The sequence below is a fragment of the Phacochoerus africanus genome, chromosome X, assembly GCF_016906955.1.
Source record: "Phacochoerus africanus isolate WHEZ1 chromosome X, ROS_Pafr_v1, whole genome shotgun sequence".
NCBI lineage: Eukaryota > Metazoa > Chordata > Mammalia > Artiodactyla > Suidae > Phacochoerus > Phacochoerus africanus.
The window spans coordinates 12425095-12446569 of record NC_062560.1 but is presented as its reverse complement, the minus strand read 5'-3'; positions in this window follow the sequence as shown (position 1 = coordinate 12446569).

Here is a 21475-nt window from a genome sequence, read left to right as displayed (position 1 = left end):
CACACTAGATTATCTTCCAGTAATCTCTGTATGTGCCACACCACATTTTTGCCTTAAAAGGAAGAATCCAGTTAAATGAGGCAGAGGCAGATATTCTACCTGGTATGATGTCCACTGACATTTTTTGGATTTTTTCTACCAGTATCAGAGGGAGAAGTTCATACTTATACTGAAATAAAATAGCCAGACTCTGAATCCTCCCATATGATGGATTCCATGATTAATGTCTCCATCTGTACTTAAACACATAGCATATGGCTTAGGGAGATATGAGAGGCAGCCAGGGGGGGCTTCAGACAGGAAATGCATCCTGTATGTAAACTGCAGCTGGTGAGAGAAGACACTAGCATTACAGCAGGGGGTGGACTCATTCATCCAGTAACATAACCAGGGTGACAGCTGCAGCTTTGCTGCCTGATGCAATCTCCCAGGTTAAGCCAGAGCCAACATGGAGATAAAACCTATGAGAGAGTAGACAGTCTCTTAAGAACATGCCCTTCAACCCCAAGGAAAAGGGCTAAACGCTTTCTTATTTTCCCTGGCTTAACAAGTGCAGTCTAGAAAGTTCAACCCTTACAGGGAAGAACAAAAGCCACCTCCTGAAAAACAAACGCACGAAAGAAGGCTATTTTGGGAGATTTAGCAAGTGGGTAGACTCCCTCTAGAAGTAGACTCCCTCCCTCAGGACATCTGTGCCAAACTTTCATTTTCACCGTTGAGTTACTACTGGCCAGATTTTCCAGGGGCTTCTAGTTTACGATTCTGGGAAACAACATCCAAGATCAAAAAAAATTGAAGACGTCCTCCTTATTCCACATAAGCAGCATGAGCTGGGCTGGCCCTTGGACTCCCAGGCCTAGAGGGGTCCTGGAGAATCTCTTCATGTCTCTAGACTCAATCTCCTCATCTGTGAAATGAGGGGGATGTATTCGTTATGTATCACTGTGGGAAAAAAAAAATGCCGTCAGAATTCAGTGACGTAACACAACAGACGTTTATTATCTCACAGTTTCTGTGGATTGGGAATTGGGCATGGCTTCGCTGAGTGGTTCTGGCGTAGGGTCTCTATTTAACTTGCAGTTAAGATGTCAGCCAAGGGGGCAGTCATCTGAAGGCTTGACTGGGGCTGGAGGATAGACTTCCAAGATGGCGCCTTCACATGGCTGGTGCCAGGAGGACTCAGTTCTTCACTACATGGACACTTCAGAGGACTGCTTTAGGGTCCCCCATGACAGGGCCATTTGGCTCCTCCCAGAGCAGAGATGAGGGAGGAAGGGAAAGTGAATGAGTGAGAGAAAGAGAGACATGGAAGCCATAGTGTCTTTATAATCTAATCTCTGAAGTGACGTACCATGATTTTTCCTATACTTGTACAGTGTTGGAGGGGACTACCCTACAGTGTTGATACCAGAGGTAGGGGCCATTGGAGGTATCTTGGAGGCTGCTACCACAGGGAATTAGACTAGATGATCCTGAAGGTTCCTTCTAGCCAAGTGGTTCTACGGTCTTGTATGGAGGGAACACAGCCACACACACCACTAGCACCAGAAGGTACAAATATGAAATGGGGTTCATTGGGAACTAAACTTCAGTAAGATAACAAGCAGATTTCATGTGCATCCACCTTGAGCTCTACTTATCTCACAGAGGGAGGGTCGGAGCTGAACTGCACATACTGGGTTAGGGGCCCCATTGAGTGGAAGCCCAATGTGCTACAAATTTATAGGAAAAGAGAGAACTTTCTGGAACCAGTGATTGGGATCCTTCAGAATTCTATTTCTTTCTTTTTTTTTTTTTTTTTTGGTCTTTTTGCTATTTCTTGGGCCACTCCTGCGGCATATGGAGGTTCCCAGGCTAGGGGTCGAATCGGAGCTGTAGCCACCGGCCTACGCCAGAGCCACAGCAACGCGGGATCCGAGCCGTGTCTGTGACCTACACCACAGCTCAAGGCAACGCCGGATCGTTAACCCACTGAGCAAGGGCAGGGACCGAACCCGCAGCGTCATGGTTCCTAGTCGGATTCGTTAACCACTGCGCCACGACGGGAACTCCCAGAATTCTATTTCTAAATAACAAAGAAGTAGGTAATGTATAGGTCTACAAACTTACAAATTCTTTATGCACAATCCCATGATCTAAATACTTTGAAAATTCAAAGTTTTAAAAATCAGTGATTTATTAGCAAAATTCGACTTCAACTATCAAGATGCTACTTACAGCCTTTTTTTTCCTTTTAGGGTGAATATTCACACATTTCACTGTAGAAAGGTTAATGTGTTTGATTATACGGTACAATCCCTGACCCTGCCGAAGGACTTCATAATAGACACTATGTATGCTATACAACCTTTCTAAAATTAAGAAAAAAAATTCAGGTCTACAAGGGTGAGGCCTGCCTTTGTGCAGTGAACCCCAATGAGGCAAATTCTGCAAAACACACAGTTATCCGACCCCAGAGCAGAAAATGGACCCTATGACCTCCTGGCTGGATTTTCCACCTCACTGAAATCTAATTCCTGAAATACGAGAGCTATAAATAGGACTCTCTCTTTTTTTTAATTAATTTATTTATTTACTTATTTATTTTATTTTCCCACTGTACAGCAAGGGGGTCAGGTTATCCTTACATGTATACATGACAATTACATTTTTCCCCCAGCCTTTCTTCTGTTGCAACATGAGTATCTAGACAAAGTTCTCAATGCTACTCAGCAGGATCTCCTTGTAAATCTATTCTAAGTTGTGTCTGATAAGCCCAAGCTCCCGATCCCTCCCATCAGGCAGCCACAAGTCTCTTCTCCAAGTCCATGATTTTCTTTTCTGAGGAGATGTTCATTTGTGCTGGATATTAGATTCCAGTTATAAGTGATATCATATGGTATTTGTCTTTGTCTTTCTGGCTCATTTCACTCAGGATGAGATTCTCTAGCTCCATCCATGTTGCTGCAAATGGCATTATGTCATTCTTTTTTATGGCTGAGTAGTATTCCATTGTGTATATATACCACCTCTTCCGAATCCAATCATCTGTCGATGGACATTTGGGTTGTTTCCATGTCCTGGCTATTGTGAATAGTGCTGCAATGAACATGCGGGTGCACGTGTCTCTTTTAAGTAGAGTTTTGTCCGGATAGATGCCCAAGAGTGGGATTGCGGGGTCATATGGAAGTTCTATGTATAGATTTCTAAGGTATCTCCAAACTGTTCTCCATAGTGGCTGTACCAGTTTACATTATAGGACTCTTAATAAAATATAGGCCCATAATCCCTTACCCCAAATTATAGGGGCCAGCTATTTTTTTGAAATTCGTGTGACAGAACAGTGTGCGGCCTGACCGGCCTTCTATTACTTGTGCAGCCTCAGATAAATTACATAACCTTTCTGAGGCAGAGTTACTCATCCATGAAACAGGACTGGTGGCATTTACCTTGGGGGTTGTGGTGGGAGTTCACGAGACGCCATGGCTTGGAGGCCAGTGTTAGATAAATGACATCTCTCCTCTTGCCCTCTGCCACCTCCTCTATTTCAAGTTCTGCAAACTGAATCTTGACTCCAAGCAAAATCAAGTCTATCTGGCCTCTCTTTATCTGGCCTAGCTGAGAACATTCTTTTTCCTCGCATCAAGTATTAAATTATGTGACCACACACGCCCAGACAAGATGTGATTACACAGAAATGACGATTCGTTGGATCAATGGATGCCCAGGTGGTCTAGATAATTGTCTCTACCTTAGCAAAAGACCTTATTTTGGGGGCATTTCTTGACCCACAAAATAGCTCATATCAAAGAGTTCATGATCAAAGGACGAAGGAGTACATTTCAAACCAGCTGTTATTTTGCATTGAATTTAGGACCCAAGGCAACTGGAGTGCAAACCCTGCTTTCTGGGACGACCAGATGAAATGATTCTGGGTTGTTAGCCCCAAGTTCAAGATGAGGATTTCAAAGAGCTACCCGGGGAGCAAAGTTTAAACTTGTGAGTTCTAATTATTTTTGTATATATCCCATCTGGTCAAATGAATTCCCTCTTTTCTTACTGGTGGTCTATGTGGCAAGCATCGCCTTGAGCTCCAAGGCACCGCTGAAGACAATTTCTTTTTCTTTTTTAGCATTTTCTAGTGATGCCCCCCCCCCCCCAAAAAAAAAGGCAGAGGGGAGGTCATCATTTGTAGGAAGTGGTTGAAACAGCCTTACAATTAAAAGACACAATTTTTTCAACCCATAGGTGGTCTGTTTGTCTCCAGAATCTGCCTGATTTCCACCGCATATATGAACACCAAACTAATCGCCTCCTTTCCATTTTCTTCATTTCACTTTTCGTATTCAATTTTCTGTCCCTGCAGAAGGATTGGTGGCGTGCAGCGTGCAATGTGTTCACTAAGGAGAGCCGCTTCATTGCACCAGAAGGTAGGGAGTAGCTAGAGAAGGGCAGCACGCTTAGACTCACAGTCAAAGAGCTTCGGAGCTTGTTGCTCCTGTGAACTTTCTAAGCCATGCAGTCTTTGAATGCACAGAAAGCTAACTCTGTGCTAAGTAGTGTAGTGTGGGGTAAACAGGCGGGATCAGGACCCAGAGAACTGGAGTTCGTCCATCTCTTCCTTACGTACTTTTCACTAACCTTGCCAACACCTTGCCAAATATGTAAGGTGTTAAGTTGAAATTAATCTTGCAATTACCTTCCAACAGAGTCCAGATGAAACTTGCTGGTGGTCGGATCAGAGCACCTGGTTTGAATTCTGTCCCTATGTTCCCATCACTAGCCCTTCTCACTGTGTGACCTTGGGCAAGTTTCTCTTTTTTTCTTTTTCTTTTTTTTTCAGGTCTGCACCCGGGGCACATGCAAGTTCCCAGGCTAGGGGTCAAATCAGTTACAGCTTCTGGCCTATACCACAGTCACGGCAACTCGGGATCAGAGCCGCGGCTGCGACCTACCCCACAGCTCAAGGCAACGCTGGATCCTTAACTCACTGAGCAAGGCCAGGGATCAAACCCCAATCCTCATGGATCCTGGTTGGGTTTGTTAACCACTGAGCCATGAAGGGAACTCCTTGGGCAGGCTTCTTAACCACTCTGTGTCTCTGCTTATTTGTCGAAGGGGCTAATACATATTTTACTGAACCTAAGACATCCTATATAGATATTGTAGAAGACACCATTATTTTAAGCACCACTAAGGAAAATGATGCTCCTAATTGTAAGAAATGTTAGACTCTTGCGACACATTTTCATTTCAGAGGAGTTAGCCATGAACTATGTGCCTCTTGGAACTGATGAAAGATGGTAACAATACTTACGTGGCAATCACCCAAGAAATGCCAGTTACGCACTTGTAAACTGACCTAGAACCCCATACACATTGTACCGATGTCCATTTTTGGCTTTGATGCTATATTAAAATTATGCTGGTTTAACCATTGTAGAAAACTTGGTGAAAAAGATACAGGATCTCCTTGTACTGTCTCAACAACTTCTTGTGGATCTATAAAGAGTTTTTTTTTTTTTTAAATGAGTATTTTAAAATGGATGAAATTGGGTAACACTGGATAATAGTACTTACGTGACCATTGGTCAATAAATGTCAGTTATTCTCTTTGGAGATGGATTATGCATGGACACAAATCTCTTGTCACTCTTCCCATCAAAAGATGGAGTCATTTCCCTTCCCCTTGAATCTAGTTTGTTCGTGTCACTTGCTCTGACCAAGAGAATGCAGCAAAGTCCCACCGGGTACCTTTCAAAGGCTCCAGAGATCTGGAGCTTTGTCCCTTAAAACCAAACCACGTGCCTGAGACAGACAAGCCCCATGGAGGGTCCATGCAAAGGAGAACCCAAGCTCCAGAGGACAGCCCCCTAGGGGAGCTCCCAGCTGGCGGCCAGCACTCTCTCTCTGCCAGTGCGGGTATTCCAGCCCACTCAAGCCTCTAGGTGGCTGCAGCCTCAGGGGATACCCTTGGGAGCAGAAGAATCACCCAGTGGAGGCCAGTTAACCTTATCATCATGAAATATAATAAATGTTCTTGCTCTTTCATACCATTAAAGCATTATTATTATGGTAGGGAAATTCAGAGGAGTAAGAGCTACATGGCCTAGAGCACTACTTTTGAAGCTTTCACATGAAAGAGCACCCGGAGATCTTGTTAAAATGAGATTCTGACCCAGCACATCCTGAGATTCTGCAGCTGGTGCTGACACTGCTTGTCTTGAGCACACTGGAAGCAGCAGGGGTCTAGGGGTATTTCTCCTACTCTCCCTGTCTCAGAGGCAGGCTTGTGAAGGGTGATGTTTTCACCTCAGCTAAGAGAAATTGTAATCTGAACACATGGAATGCACTATCGGGAGGTATGTTTTATTTCCATGGGGCATGTGCCCCATGCAAGACATTGCCCAGAAACAGATCTTTTCCTTCCCATGTGGTGGCTTTCCTGAGAGCTGACAGTATAGTCCCTCTGTCCTTCTACGTAGCCAAACGAGCAAAGCAAAGAGGTGCAGAACAGATAATAGCATGAAGGCCACCTTTGAAGAAATCAATCACATGTCACATTCCAGCAGGGTATTCTAGGGCCGCACGTCGAGGGCAGTATGCAGAGATACATAGAGGGGGAACAAGAGAGGGCACCAGGATTTGCAGCAGATGTATGGGCTCAGTCAGAAGGGGCTAGTGACACAAAAAGATGCTCTACACCACTAATTATTAGAGAAATGCAAATGAAAACTGCAATGAGGTACCACTGCACACAGATCAGAATGGCCATCATTAATAAGTCTACAAATAAGTGCTAGAGAGGGTGTGGAGAAAAGGTGGGAATATAAACAGGTGCAGCCACTATGGAGAACATGTGGCGGTTCCTAAAAAAACTAAAAATAGAGTTACAATATGATGCAGAGATCCCACTCCTGCCTGTCTATCTGGCCAAAACTATAATTCAAAAAGGTACAGGCACCACTGTGTTTATGGCACCATTATTTGCAATTGCTAAGGCATGAAAGCAACTTAAAAGTCCATCAACAGGTGAAAGGATAAAGACGACATGGTATATATACACAATGGAATACTACTCGGCCATAAAAAAGAACAAAATAATGCCATTTGCAGCAACATGGATGGACTTAGAGATTCTCATACTAGGTAAGTCAGACAGAGAAAGACAAATACCATATGATACCACTTATATGTGGACGCTAATCTACGACACAAATGAACTTATCACGAAATAGACTACAAGACATAGACGAGAGACTTGTGGTTGCCAATGGGGAGGGATAAACTGGGAGTTTGAGATGAGCAGAGGCAAATTATTATATACAGAATGGATAAACAACAAGGTCCTACTGTATAACACAGGGAACTATAGCCAATATCCTGTGATCAACCATAATGGAAAAGAATATGAAACAGAATATGTAAAACTGAATCACTTTGCTATACAGCATAAATTAACACACCATTGTAAATCACCATATTTCAATAAAAAACAAAACAGTGTTAGTAAGATGTAGATCTTACTAACTTAAAAACCCTCGCAAGAGTCCAATTTACAGGGGAAAAGCCAAAATCCCACCAAGTTCTCATGACGCTTCCTTCATCTTACAATGCTCCTTATGCACGCTCCCCTTCTCTAGCCACAGCGGCCCTGTGACAGATTCGCTGATGCTCCAAGGATGACCTCTGTCCCCGTCCTTCCCTTTTTTGGAGCCCTCCTCCCCTAATGTCCTCCTGCCTTCCTCCCTCACCTCCTTCAGGCCGCTCAGGTGCAACAGTCTCAGCAAAGCCTTCTAGAACCATCATCTTATGATTGCGACCCTGCCCGCCCCCAGGCTCTCCCTAGCATCCCTCTCCATGAGCACTGTCCGTCGTCTTCCCTGCTGTCAACCTATGACTGCCTCCTCTGTTCCTGCCTAGAGTGTAAATTCTGGACAGGAAGGCAAGTTTGTCTGCTTTGTTCACTGCTATACTCCAGAACAGCTCCTGACACATGATAGACACTCAAAAGTCTGTTTTGAGTGAGTGAATAAGTAGTAACATTGTGAAGCTGGGCCACGGAGACACGGAAAGAGCAAGCCTCTACCCACACTGTCCAATATGGCAGCCATCCTAACTCAGCCGGCTGTAACACAACACCAGAGACCAAGAGGCTTAAAAAACAAACATGCATTTCTCACAGTTCTGGAGGCCACAAGTCCAAGATCGAAGTGCTGGCAGATTTGATGTCTGGTGAGGGTCTGCTTCCTGGTTCAGAGATGACCATCTTCTTGTATCCTTACCTAGCGGAGAAGAGAAAGCATGAGCTCTTTTGTGACTCTTATAAGGGCATTAGTCTCATTCATGAAGCTCTATCCCCATGGCCCCCAACGACCCTAATGGCCTCCCAAAGGCCCCACCTCCTAATACCATCACCTGGTGGGATAGGATTTCAACATAGGAATTTGAGGGGTATATGAATTTGGGGGGCACACAAACATCATAACGTAGCAGGAGCCATTAGCCCCATGGAGTTACCGAGCACTTGAAATGCATCCAAATTGAGGTGCGCTGTGTCAAATATTCACTGGATTTTGCAGATTTTCAAGACAGTACAAATAAAGAATGCCAAATATCTCACTAATCTTTTTTTATTTTTATTTTTATTTTTTTTTTGTCTTTTTTGCTATTTCTTTGGGCCGCTCCCACGGCATATGGAGATTCCCAAGCTAGGGGTTGAATCAGAGCTGCAGCCACCGGCCTACGCCAGAGCCACAGCAACGCGGGATCCGAGCTGCGTCTGCAACCTACACCACAGCTCATGGCAACGCCGGATCCTTAACCCACTGAGCAAGGGCAGGGACCGAACCCGCAACGTCATGGTTCCTAGTCGGATTCGTTAACCACTGCGCCATGACGGGAACTCCCTCACTAATCTTCTTAATATATTTTTTGGCCATGCCCACGGCCTGCAGAAGTTTCAGGACCAGGGATTGAGCCTGAGCCATAGCAGTGACAATGCCAGATCCTTAACCTCTAGGCCACCAGGGAGCTCCATCTTTAATCTTTTTATGTTGATTACTTGTTGAAAGAATATTTTGGATATACTGGGTGAAATAAATTATATTATTCCAAGTATAGAATTTTCACCTATTTGCTTTTACTTTTTCAATTGAGGTGCTGGAAAATTTTAAATGTAGCTCACATTATGTTTCTCCTAGACAGTACTGGGCTACGTGCTTATCTTACCCACACACAAAGTCATATATACAGAACCAGGAGACCTATGGTTAGTGAGTTTGGCTGGCAGAAGGAAAAGAGAAAGGAAAATCAAGAGATTACTTGATATTTGGTCCTAATTCCAACAGGTTGGCAAAATATTGTCCCCAGCTTAGAGAGGGTGAGTTGATTGGTGGTAGGACTTGAATTTGCATACACGAAGATGTAACTGCACTTAGGTGCACACCTGGAATACATCTGGCTAGATTTTTACACATGCTGTAATATATTAACCAGTTATTAATTGACCCATTTGTAATTAGCGACTTAAACTTAACTAGGTATTTTTAAAATTACTCATTGAATTTTATTATATTTACAGTTGTATGACAATCATCACAAGCAAATTTTATAGCATTTCCATCCGAAACTCTCAGTGCATCCCCCACCTCCCAACCTGTCTCCTTTGGAAACCACAAGTTTTTCAAAGTCTGTGAGCCAGTTATCTGTTCTGCAAAGAAGTTCATTCTGTCCTTTTTTCAGACTCCACATGTCAGTGAAAGCATTGGATGTGCGTGTCTCACTGTCTGGCTGACTTCACTTAGCATGATCATTTCTAGGTCCATCCCTGTTGCTAAAAATGCCATCATTTCTTTCCTTTTAATGGCTGAGTCATATTCCACTGTGTATGCGTACCACATCTTCTTGATCCACTCCTCTTTGATGGACATTTAGGTTGTTTCCACGTCTTGGCTATTGAAAAGAGTGCTGCCATGAACAATGGAATACATGTGTCTTTTCGAGTCGTGGTTTTCTCTGGATAGATGCCCAGGAGTGGGATTGCTGGATCAAATGGGAGTTCTATTTTGAGTTTTCTGAGGCATCTCCACACTGTTTTCCGCAGTGATTGCACCAATTGACAATCCCACCAACAGGGTGATACGGTTCCTTTTTCCCCACACCCTCTCCAGCACTTATAGTTTGTAGACTTTTGGATGATGGCCATTCTGGCTGGTGTCAGGTGGTACCTCATTGTGGTTTTGAGTTGCATCTCTCTAATGATGAGTGATGTTGAACATCTTTTCATGTGTTTTTTGGCCATCCGTATGTCTTCTTTGGAGAGTTGTCTGTTTAGATCTTCTGCCCATTTTTTGGTGGGGTTGTTTGTTTTTTTGGTATTGAGCAGTAGGAGGTGTTTATAAATTTTGGAGATGAATCCCTTGTCAGTCGATTCATTTGCAAATATTTTCTCCCATTCTGTGGGCTGTCTTTTCATTTTGTTTAGGGTTTCCTTTGCTGTGCAGAAACTTTTAAGTGTAATTAAGTCCCACTTGTTTACTTTTGTTTTTACTGTCATTACTCTAAGAGGTGGATCTGAGATGGTGTTGCTATCATTTATGTCAGAGAGTGTTTGGCCTATGTTTTCCTCTAAGAGTTTGATAGCGTCTGGTCTTATACCTAGATCTTTAATCCATTTGGAGTTTTTATTCTTGTGTATGGTGTTAGGAAATGTTCTCATTTCATTCTTTTACAAGTGGCTGTCCAGTTTTCCCAGCACCACTTATTGAACAGGCTGTCACCTATAGATGAGTTGACTATAGGTGTGTGGGTTTATTAACTAGGTATTTTTATTTATGTATTTATTATTTATTTTTATTTTGCCGGAAGGAATTCTTTTATAAATTTTATTGGAGTAGAGTTGACTTCCAAGGCTGTGTTAGTGTCAGGTGTACAGCAGAGTATATCAATTATACATATATGTATATCCATTCCTTTTCAGAATTCTTTTCCCATATAGGTTATTAGACAGTATTGAGTAGATTTCCCTGTGCTACAGAGTAGGTCCTTGTTAATAACTAGGTATTTTCTTTTTCTTTCTTTTTTTTTTTTTTTTGTCTTTTTGCCTTTTCTAGGGCCACTCCTGCGGCATATGGAGGTTCCCAGGCTAGGGGTCCAATCGGAGCTGTAGCCGCCGGCCTACGCCAGAGCCACGGCAACTTGGGATCTGAGCCACGTCTGCAACCCACATCACAGCTCACGGCAACGCCGGATCCTGAACCCACTGAGCAAGGGCAGGGATCGAACCCGCAACCTCATGGTTCCGAGTCAGATTCGTTAACCACTGTGCCACTACAGGAACTCCGTAACTAGGTATTTTCAATTTGAAACTGGATATAAAGAAATATGGATGGGTCCTAATCCACTTAGCATTCCTGTGATTGGGTCTACCTGTCCTCCTTTCAATGGGGTAGAAAAGCAGACGCATTTACTGAAGAGGTGTGGTTTTTATATTTCTATTCATTGACCAAAATATTCGTTCCAGGCACAGTTCTGGCTATGGGGGATATAGCCCGGCATAAAACAGAGAAAAAATCTTGTCCCCATGGACCTTTCATCCGACGGGGCGAGTTGTAAGTGGTGTGGCGAGACAATGTGGGGAAAGGAGCACAGGCAGTGCTGTGGCAGTGGGAAGCTGGTGGCTGAAGGCCTCTTTGCTGAAGTGTTATTGGAGCCGAGAGTGAGCCTTGACCACCGAGGGAGGGAGGAAGGACTTTCAGGTGGAGGAGACGGCACGTGCAAAGGCCCTGAGGAAGGGGTGCCCAAAGATGCAGCACTGACTCCGAGGGCAATGGGGAGCCATTGTGGGCTTTGGAGCATGACAGGGTCTTTCTTCTCACGAAAATCACTCCACCTGCTCCATGAAGAAGAGGCTGAGGTGGGGGGGGGGTGGCGTAGAAGCAGGGAGACCAATGAGATGATTCTGGATTAATCTATCAGCCAAGACGGTGCCTGGGGAGCAGGGAGGTGCAGCAGGAGTGGTGGGAAGGGGTTAGATTTTGGATGTATTTGTTTCCTCTGTGATTTCCTTAGAAGCTGAGTGGAGGAAGCAAAGAGCTGGGAGAAAGGTATCGTGCGTGATCTTATCTTGGGGAAAAAGTGGGGGTGTCTCTGCCCCAGGAAACTGGAGCCACATCCCAGTGCAAACTGATGGTGGGATTTCAATGTGAAAGCTCTGTAGCTTTTCTCTTAAACCATATACCTGTTTCAATGACGAAGACTGAAATTAAACTTGGGATGAAGAACATTTAGATTTCATGCAGAGTGACACATCACGGTATTTGATAAAGGTCACAGGAAGGATTTTCACATTTACTTGTCTGGAATAAATATGCTTCGTGTCTGGCAGAATGCTAGGCCCACATTAAGTCCTTAATAAATACCTATTGGTGACAAGATGCTAATCAATGATTTAATATATTTTGAAACAGAAATGCATAATGAAACATGTTCTTTATATAACAAGATTTTCGGACTTCCCTTATGGTACAGTGGGCTAAGGACCTGGCGTTGTCACTGCAGCGGCGGCTCAGGTTCAATCCCTGGCCCCGGTAACTTCCACATGCTGCAGGTGCGGCCAAAAAATGCAATAAAGAATTTATATAACAAGACTTTCAAAATCCCCATGAATGACCTTAAACTTGATTCTTCTCCATCCTGCTTCCTTTATTCTCTACCATATAGAACGGTGAACACTGAAACTTGCTCATTTTGTGAATTTGTTCTTTTCTGTAAATAATTTCCTAGAGCTTTAAATTTCTCTGAGTGATTATTCTCTGAAAGGAAGGAAAGAAGGAAGGAGCTGATTGTGCCTGATTCTGTCTAGTCCCAGCCAGAAGCCCCTGTCCACTGCTGCATCTCTGCAGCCTGGGGGCCACTCACCCAAGCAGCTGTGTGGCCACAAATCTGATTCTTATCCTGATTCTCCCCAGCCTAGAAACATCCCAGTCACATCCCTAAGGCGACCTTCTCTGCTGGAAGTGAACGAACGGAACTGGGGCTAAAAGTATTCCAATGTCTGTTCTGAAAACAACTTGAAGGAGTTCCCCCTGTGGTTCAGCGGGTTAAGGACCCAGAATTGTCTGGGGCGGTGTGGGTTTCATCCCTGGCCCTGCACAGTAGATTAAGGATCAGCTGTGGCATTGATTCAACTCCTGGCCTGGGGACTTCCGTATGCCGCAGATGTGGCCAAAATAGTAATAATAAGAAGAAAAACCATTTAAAGATTTTACCTAGAAAGAAAGATAAAGCTGGACCATTAGTGGGTAGATTCCCCATATGAAAACGTCGAAGAAGCAATGGTGCTTTAATTCTCAGAACTGTTATTTCCTAAAACCATCATTCCTTGTGAAATCTGTCCAAGATGAAGAAAAGGTGTAGATTAGGGTTTCTCGATCATGGCACGCTTGACATTTAGGGTAGGATAATTCATTGTGTTGGGGGCCACCTGGTGCATTGTGGGATGTTCAGCAGCACCCCTGGTCTCTACCTACTAGATGTCAGGAGGCCTCTCCCTGCCCCACTGTGCTCAATAAAAATGTCCCTAGACATTTCCAGGGGGCCCCTGGGGGCAAAACCACCCCAGTTGAGGACCACTGCTCTAGTTATAGATGAAATTATAGATAGATTATGGCTATCGACGGAGGCACAGCAAATGGACGGAAGACTCTTTCCACAAGCTCCCCCCAGAAGATAAGGAGTAAGTTCAGCAAGTAGAAGGCTTGCATTTTATAACTTCTAAATGACTGTTGTGAATATTTTTTATATGCTTCTAGTACCTCTGAGAAACTCTAAACCAGCCCTAATTCTTTCCCTGAAGCTAAGATTTCCCGGTGAAAGTAACCCATTTAAAGACCTGAGCAAGCCGATAAGAAGCTCATTTGAGACTCGGAATGTGGAAGTGCTCGTTCTTTAAAAGTCATTAAATTTGCCTGCGGAATCGTCTCTTTTGCCTTGGTAATTCTCCAGGCTGCTGAAATATCACATTTGCAAGAGCACACCCACGACATAACCCATCCAGTTTTTTTTTTTTCCCCCCCTCTGTTTAGGCTCGCCCACGCACACATCTTGTGGAGCCAGACAGCAGAAGCCAAAGGCACGAATGGGGATAGGACAGGACGTCAGGTGAGCGCCAGCAGCAGACAGTGGACCATGTCCATTCCGGTCTATGGACATCTGAAAAGCCCAGCGTGAGACCCATTCCCGAATGATGATCCAAGTGGCAAGGGCAAGGGTGAGGACGACTTGCCCTTGGCCGTCCTCTCCCAGGACACACCAGGTTTCATTCTTCTAATAAATATCATAAGCTTCTCCTATTTTCAGTAAAATTCTCCATGTTCTCCTTGTTATACCGTCAACAAAATCCTTCTGAATTCATTGGCTACACTTTGAAAATGATTTCACCAGGATCAGATCCTAACCATAGTATTTTTTAAACTTAACGGGGGTCAAAGAAGTTGTCCAACCGCATTTCTCATAAAATACATAGACGGTTCTGCACCCGTCTCTTTACTTGAAAGGGACAAAGGAGCAATGCTGGGCAGCCAGGATGAGAACATGTCATCAAGTGCTTGGGACCGTTTTTCAGATGAGCCAGCAGGCAGGCTCGCGCGGTCAAGACGGCATTGTGGGCTCATAGCCTGAGGGCTCCTTAGCGCTAAACATGTCACATTAGAAAACAATGGCATGCTCAAAATAAGCTCAACAGGGCAGAAAGGGAACAGGAGCCCACCTAGGCCCAGAAGCGGAAGAGGCACAGGAGTGGGGGGTTGTAAGGGAGTAGCAGTGTCCACGGGGGCTGGGGAGCAGAAATTGATTCGGTGGTGGCGCCCCCAGCCAAGCCAGGCAGATTGACACCGGCCCCCTAGCGACGCCAGCCCCAGTGAGCGCATGCGTGGAGCAGACATGGGTCTCGGACGCGTCTACAACTTCCCAAGAGAGAAGACTGTCCCCCGAGCACATTTCCTCCCATCAGCTCCACAGCCCCCTCTCCTATCACTCTACGTCTGTCTGTCCTGTTTCAATAGTCTTTAGATGGCTTCCTTAAAAAACGGTTTTTTAAGCTTCCTTCTGAGACAAATTCAAGGAATTCTATTAAAATATTACTCCATTATACCATTATGTGGCTCCAAAACCTTGTCCTTAGCTCCCCACTAGGGATATTCATGTCCATGCTCTTTCTTGTTCTCTTACAATTCAAAGTCTTCCACATCCTGGCTCAAAGCTGAGGGTCTAAAACTGACAGCCAGCATGCGACACTCTGCTCCTGACTCCCAAGAAAGCAGCTGTCCCCGTCCACGGTGAAAAGCGCCTCTGGGGCCCGAACATCCCAGCTTCCACTCCCCTGGGGATCTTCTAGGGACCGTACCTTTGTCACAGTCTGAGGGGTCTGAGTAAGGTTGATGCCACCCCAAGCAACCAGGGACAATCCCAGGGTATTCCATTCTGGGGAGTGTGGGACTTGGGGAGAGACACAGACCAAAGTCAAAGCCGATCCCTGCACTGGGGTTTTCAACTCGTGGGAAAGAGAAGCTCTTTTGGGTTGCTGAGCCTCAAAGACAGAAGCCTGGGAAAGCTTGGTGCCCCTGAGAGCCCGCCTGAGAATGAAGGGGACACAAGGGGAAGTCGAGCTGATAGAGAGAGAGAGAGAGAGTCAAGAGCACTGCTGAACTAAGTGGATCACTTTGCTGTACAGCAAAAATGGTCACAATATTGTTAAGCAGCTCTACTTCAATAAAACTTAAAAAAAAACCCCAAAACCCAAATCACAGCAGACAAGGAAAAAAAACACGGCTGAACGACACTTTAGGAAGCAGCAGGTTCAAAGGATGGGGAGCAATTAAGAAAATAGGAAACACGAGTTCGCCAAGGTTGCTACTCACTGGACTCAGTGGCTCTAGATTCGCCTTTATGTGTACTTTTGCTTTTTATTTTCAGAATGTGCTTGATTTCTCAGTGCCACTGAGCTGCAGACCTCTCAGGGTTTGCTCCTTTTTTTTTTTTTTTTAAGGCTGCACCCATGGCATGTGGAAGTCCCTGGGCCAGGGATTGAATCTGAAATACAGCTGCGGCAACGCTGGATCCTTTAACCCACTGCACTGGGCCAGGGATCAAACCCACGTCTCTGCAGTGACCTGAGCTGCTGTAGTCAGGTTCTCAATCCACTGTGGCCTGTTGCGAACTCCAGGGTTTGCTCGCCTGCTTCACCAACAGGTCTTCTATCTGAAACATCTAAAATGCCAAGTGGTCATTCATTACAACTTCCCAAAGAAAAGTTCGCCTCCTGCTGCTGGCTCTAATTTTCAACCAAGTACCTGTAAGAAGAAACCTGGGATATCGCAACTGGGGTCTTTCCCCGACTCAGATCCCAAAGGAACCTCTCAGCCTTTCTCTTTTGCTCCCACTCTCTGACAAAGATGTATGAAAGAGGCCACCACATACCCATTCTCACTCTTCTTACACATGCAGAGCTCCTAAGAAAGTCCAGTTTCACAGAGCACTAAAGATGGTGCTTAGACTCAGCGGTTCGCAAAGCAGGGTCCCTGCCCCGATAGCATCAGCCTCACCTGGAAACTTGTTCGACCTGCAAATTTTCAGGCTCCACCCCAGACCTCCTGAGTCGGTTCCCTCCCCGCCACCCCCCCCCCCCGAAAAAAACCCTTCCATTTGATGTTGCTACTCTAACATTTGAGACATGGTCCCAAGGCTCTAACTTGTGCCTTCCCTTCACTTCTGGTTGTTTGGATTCACCCAAGCATTCCTTCAAGAGATCATACCATGTGTTTACATTTTCATAAAAAACCTGCTAGCTTTAGAAGTTTAACTTAGTGGTGAATGAACTCAAAGAGCAAAGTGCACTCACGTTTCCATCTTGCGCTAAGTTAAATGAGATACGTGTTCTCTGCAATCTCTGGGTACTATATGAGTGGTTGTCATACTCAAGCAGGCATCAGAATCACCTCGTTCAACCAGATTGCCAGGCTCCACCAGCAGAGCTTCTGAACTATTATGTCTTAGGGCCTGAAAATTTGCATTTCCAACAAATTCCATGTGATAGGGACGCTGTGTGGCAAGGACCACACTTTGAGAACCACTGGGCTAGACAAATAGAAGACAGTATTATTAAGAGTTTTTGTAAAGAGAGAGAGGGTGATGATGCAGCTTGATGAACTGGAGAGAGAAACTTGATTCCTTTCCCTGGATCCCTTTTCCCCTTCAGTTCCTGGTGGCCAATCCTTCTTGCAACCCACTTCTCTAGAGTAGAAATGTTAGGCAGACAATGTAGTTTCCTTGCTGAAAACCCTTGGCACTGATGGCAGAGGCTGGCAAACTTTTTCTGTAAAAGACCAGCAGGTCAATGTCTTAGGACTTACTGCCAAAACAGTCTCTGTGGCAGGAACGCAGCTCAGACCCAGACATTATGTAAACAACTGGGCGGGCCTGTGTTTCAATAAAACTTTATTGACAAAAACAGGTGAGGGGCAGGGGCTGGCCCCTAGCCTAGCACAATGGTTCTAAAGCATTGGCCCAAGGCCAGCCCCAGCATCACCTGGTTACTTATTAGAAATGCAAATCCTCAGGCTTACCCCCGCCCCCTCCCCAACCAACCGAAGCAGGAACTCTGAGAGTAGAAGCCAGGAATCTGTCTGAATGAGACTTTCAAGTGATTTGGATGCTTATTCCACGTTGAGACTCACTGGCCTTGAAGAGTGTTTCTTAGCCTTGGCTACACATCAGAAGCACCTGGACCCACCCGGGTGCCCACTGATCCCAGACACTGGGGGCAGGCCTCAGGCCTCAGTACTTTTAATGTCCTCTGTGATTCTGACGTGCACCCATTCTTGTGACACAGAGACCTAATGGACGCTTGGAGTCGCCTTTCTTCTCAAAACCTATTGAGATGGGGCCAAGGTGACCATGCCTGTGCCCTGGTCATCATCTCTTGCCCATCTGGGGGGAACTGACTTCCAAACTATTCAACCCATTGATTTCATAGGGCATTTTTTGCAACCACTTAATAGGGGCTCCAAAAGATGCAAGCTCAAAGCCATCTCTGGGCCCATCTGTGGTCATTTGTTGTTCTCAGCGGAAGGTAAAAGAACACATGCCCTCAGGAAACACAACCTCAAGGCCAGAGCTGGGGGACAGGATGCATATTCTTTTCTGAGCATAAATACATCAATGATAGACTTTCTCCTTATTCCCCTCCCAACTCCCTCCCCCTGTTTTTATCACCAGAAATAAGAGGTGAATTCTCTACGGCTAAATGACAGCTTTTGCTTTTAAAAGGCTGATTATACACGAAGCCACCACCCTTTCTTAGGGCCCATCACCCATAGGACACAGGAGGTGCTCACAGGGCAGCCAGGATTGAATTTCAGTGTTGAGAGCGGGCTTCACAGTTGAAAGGGTTTCGGAAACTCTCAAGAGGCTCATTTGAGTTTGATTGTGTGGCTGGTTTTGGCATCTGTCCTTTAAATCCTTTCAACTCGAAGTGGGGTCCTTTGACCTGCAGCATGGGCATTCCCCTGGGAGCTCGTCGGAAATGCAGAATCCTGAGCCCCACCCCAGACTTAGTGAATCAGAATACGAACTTCAACCAGACTCCTGGGGAAAGTGTGCCCCTTGAAATTGGAGCAGCACTCCTTGAAACTAGTCTTTGCAGAAATGCAACAGGTGAGGGGTTTTGTAAAGGGAAGATAAAACTATAGCTGAGAATGTAGTCTGAGAGCTACCAGACTGAGTGCTGAGGTGCTATGTCAGGAGTTATATATATCCCCAAAGGGAGTAACAGTGATCAGATTTCACGGCTTTCTTTAGGCCTTGGGGTTACTATGGCTAAATATTTAAAAATCCTGGAACCATGATCATGACTTTAGTTTTAAATTCTAAGGGAGACAGAAAATGAGGCATAAACATGAGGTGAAATTTCATGGTCAGAATGCAGAAAGGGTGACTACTGCTATGGATGTGAGTCTTTTTTTTTTTTTTTTTGTCTTTTTGCTATTTCTTGGGCCGCTCCTGCGGCATATGGAGGTTCCCAGGCTAGGGGTTGAAACGGAGCTGTAGCCACCGGCCTACGCCAGAGCCACAGCAAAGCGGGATCCGAGCCGCGTCTGCGACCTACACCACAGCTCACGGCAACGCCGGATCGTTAACCCACTGAGCAAGGGCAGGGACCGAACCCGCCACCTCATGGTTCCTAGTCGGATTCGTTAACCACTGCGCCACGACGGGACCTCCTGAGTCATTTTTCATTACATTACCTTGCAGAGGCTGACTACCCTCAGTGATAGATGAGGGCCTGTGCGTCCTACTTTTTCTCCTTAACAAGGGAGAAAATAAATTGGCTGAAGCGTATCAAGTGCTGCTGCAATGAATTATAGTAACTTTAGATCAGTAGAGAATTTTATGGTGCATTCAGCCAATGTTTTAACATATATATGAGAGACAGCCAAGCATAGTGGCATTGTCAAATATGGAAACACATGATGGAATTTGCCAGTGGTCCCAGAATAACTGGTTGGTGAAAGAGATCGTCGAATTGTACATATACCCGACATGAAATCAACACTGGTTCAAAGAAAAATAGTAGTAGCTACCATCTGAAGCCTTTACCAGGTCTAGGAGCTGTTCTAGCATTTTCCATGCTGCAACCTGTTTCATTCCATCAACCCTGTGAAGTCAAATGTGATTATAATTCTATTTCACAGTCAGGAAGCATTCATAGTGTGTACAATTTACCCAATTGATGGGGCGGAAAGGGGGACCAGAGACAAGCTATGGGTAGCAGAATCCGCATCAGTAACTACTATGCAACATCACCTCATGGATGAGCAACACCCATCAGAGCCTGGAACCAGACAAAATCAGGCAAGGAGAAGGAATTGGATCTAAGAGATAGGAAGGTCTGAGATGGGACAGGACACTTATGTTTTCAGAGGGAAGAAGGGTCTAAATATCTTCTTCCTCCTCGTTTTCTCATTCATTTTCCAACCAATACTGGACTCTTCTTTCAGCGTCTGTCCTTTCTCATTTTTGCATTGCCAAGGCCCTCCTTCTCCAATGCTCTTATGTTTCAAATAACACGAATTCAGAAACACAGTAATTATTAAGTTGGCATAGTGTTAACCGTTCCCCTGTCGATAGGTTGTATCTTGATCCATAAAAGCAAACAGTCTGCACTACTACTGCCTCTTTGTATTCTACACCTATAGCCAGCACTCAGTCTGCTTCTTGACTGATACATTATTATAGCTAAGAGGTTAATAGTCAGAAACAGCTTAGGTTTTGCTTCTCAAACTTTTCCACCTGTGGCAAACAGATTCTAGGGTGGCGCTCATGATCCCCACTTCCCGTTGTTCATGCCCTTACATAATCTCCTCCTCTTGAGAGTAGGTGAGACATGGGCTTGTTTCTAAGCGATAGAATATGGCAAGGGTGCTGGGATGCCTGTGATTACTCAGATGTTATTGTGTCACAGAAGATTTTAATGTCTTGCTAGGAGAAACCTCTGTTGCTGGCTCTGAAGAAGCAAGCAGCCATCCCGAGTGCTGTCACACGGACGGGGCCACACAGCAAGGAGCCGAGGGCAGCCTCCGGCCAACAGCCCACAAGAAACTGAGGCCCTCAGTCCCACAAACTCCAAGGAAATGAATGATGCCACCAACTACATGAGCTTGGAAATAATCCTTCTCCACTCGAAACTTCAGATGAGAACTCCCTTCTCCTTTCATCCTCAGAGAGCCCCCCTCCTTTAATTATTTATTGTCTGAATATCAAGCACCCCTACTTCCTAAGTAATCCCTTCCCCAACCTATGGGGTTTGGTTTCATCTTATGATGCATTGCCATTTCCCACCTGGGGAACCGTATATAAAATATGCTAATTATAATAGTCTCAAGTCTGACTTTCCCAGTTTAAATATCACTCCAGGAGGGTGCAAGGGCTTAGTGGAACAGTCTGGAATGGATGGACTTTGGTACTCATTTGACACCCTCTACTAGGATAAGGTAAAAATAGGTTTTGATAGATGGCCAAAAAGATGCTCAACATCACTAATTATTAGAGAAATGCAAGTCCAAACTATAATGAGTCACCTCACAGCAGTTGGAATGGCCATCATCGAAAATCATACAGACAATAAATGCTGGAGAGGGTGTGGAGAAAAGGGAACACTTCTACACGGTTGGTGGGAATGTAAATTGGTAAAACCACTACGGAGGACATTATGGAGGTTCCTTAAAAAACTAAATATAGAATTACCATATGATCCAGCAATCCCACTCCTGGGCATATAGCCGTAGAAAACGATAATTTGAAAAGATACACGCACCTCCATGTTCACTGAAGCACCGTTTACAATGGCGAAGACATGGAAGCAACCTAAATGTCCATCAACAGAGGAATGGATGAAGAAGATGTGGTACATATATACAATGGAATAGTACTTAGCCAT